Below are 2,112 nucleotides of genomic sequence, written 5' to 3'. Positions count from 1 at the left end.
TTTCATAATTATAGGAATTGGTTCCATAACCAACATTGGACTCAATGGAGCTATTTTACAAATATTATCCCATGGATTTATTGGTGCTACACTTTTTTTCTTGGCAGGAACCGCTTCTGATAGAATGCGTCTTGTTTATCTCGAAGAACTGGGAGGAATATCTATCCCAATGCCTAAAATTTTTACCATGTTTAGTAGCTTTTCAATGGCTTCTCTTGCCTTACCAGGAATGAGTGGTTTTGTCGCAGAATTAGTAGTATTTTTTGGACTAATTACTAGTCCAAAATTTTTGTTAATGCCAAAAGCACTAATTACTTTTGTAATGGCAATTGGAATGATATTAACTCCTATTTATTTATTATCTATGTTACGCCAGATGTTCTATGGATACAAGCTATTTAATGTTCCAAACGCAAATTTTGTGGATTCTGGACCACGAGAACTCTTTATTTTAATCTGTATCTTTTTACCAGTAATAGGAATTGGTATTTATCCAGATTTTGTTCTCTCCCTATCCGTTGACAGGGTAGAGGCTCTCTTATCCAATTATTATCCTAAATAGGTTTGGTTTTTTTTACTAGTCTGCTCTATTAATGCAGAAATAAGTAAAAAAGTATAATTAGATCTATCTCGAATTTTTGAGAACCCTTTGAGAAGGCGCTCAAGGGGTTCTCAAATAAAATATAAAAGTAAAAACGTTCATTTCATGAACGTTTTTTTTTATGTAATCATTTAGGTGTTAATGTAAACGAACCATAACTATGTAAACCTATTCCTAATAGATTGATACCAAAATAACAAATCCAAATTATAAGAAATCCTATCGAAGCTATAAGTGCAGAATTCGTACCCTTCCAATTTGGATTTGTTCTACTATGTAAATAAATTGCGAATATGGTCCAAGTAATAAATGCCCAAGTTTCCTTAGGATCCCAATTCCAATAGGATCCCCAGGCCTCATTAGCCCATACTGCTCCACAAAGAATACCTATGGTTAAAAGGGTAAATCCTAGGCTAATGATACGATAACTCCAAGAATCCAAACGCTCCGTTAATTGATATTTGTAATAATTTGGAAATGAAGGGACAGGGGCGCTTTTTAAAGCACTTCTTTTTGCATAAAAAAATGCAATCTCACTAAAGAAAAATGTTTTATTTAAAACATTTTTTTTCTTTTTAGAAAAGAAATGGAAATTATTTCGAAATCTAATGATTAGAATAGCGGCAGATAATAAGGATCCGCACAAAAGAGTTGCATAACTTAATAACATCATACTGACATGCATCATTAACCACTGAGATTGTAGAGCAGGTACTAGTATCGTGGATTGATGCATTTCAGTTAAAAGACCCGACGTGGCAAAGCCTTGCGTTAAAATAGTACTTGGCGTAGTTATTGTGCTTAAATCATTTTTAGAGTTCTGTATTTTAGGAATGGTATGAAGAATATACAGAGCCCATGAAAGGAAGATCAATGACTCATATAAATTACTTAATGGAAAATGTCCCGAAGAAACCCAACGAGAAACTAAGAATCCTGTTATAGAGAAAAAAGTAACTATCATTCCTTTTTCTGACGAATCACGTAATCTCCCAAGTTCACGAACTAATAAGGTTATCAAATGAATCGTAATCACAATTGAAATCGTTGAGAAAGAGATATGAGTTAGTATATGTTCTAAAGTTGCAAATAGCATAAGGGGAAGGTCCCATTACAAAATTGTAAATTTCGAATTGATTTCTAATCTATTGTATTCCTTTTCAAGAATGCCGCCACTCGGATTCGAACCGAGATGCTTGAGCACTGCTTCCTAAGAGCAGCGTGTCTACCAATTTCACCATGGCGGCTAACTTCAAATAATAGGTAACTTAAAAGAATAATAGCTATTATCTCGGGAATCGTCGATATTGGGAAAGTCCATAAAATTTAGGAACATTAGAGTTTTCATTAAAATGGACTTCGTTTGGTAGTATCGTTTCCATTTTTTTTTTACAATAAACTCTTGCTTTGCCCAATAGAAACACTGGTTGAAAGAGTTGGAACTTCTTTTTTCTAACTTGCAATTATAGATATAGAACTAATTTTTTCTAATTAATTTATCGTTTAAATTT

At 33.1% G+C, this 2,112-nt stretch overlaps 1 non-coding gene across 1 annotated transcript; it reads right to left on the bottom strand.

The window, feature by feature from the left end:
- Positions 1-1,768: 1,768 nt before the first annotated feature.
- Positions 1,769-1,848, bottom strand: TRNAL-UAG. The gene has a single exon. It is a non-coding gene; the product is annotated as a tRNA-Leu (tRNA).
- Between the last annotated feature and the right edge of the window lie 264 nt (positions 1,849-2,112).

The sequence above is a fragment of the Hordeum vulgare genome, unplaced genomic scaffold, assembly GCF_904849725.1.
Source record: "Hordeum vulgare subsp. vulgare unplaced genomic scaffold, MorexV3_pseudomolecules_assembly, whole genome shotgun sequence".
Lineage (NCBI taxonomy): Eukaryota > Viridiplantae > Streptophyta > Magnoliopsida > Poales > Poaceae > Hordeum > Hordeum vulgare.
This window is presented reverse-complemented; position numbering and strand designations above follow the sequence as displayed.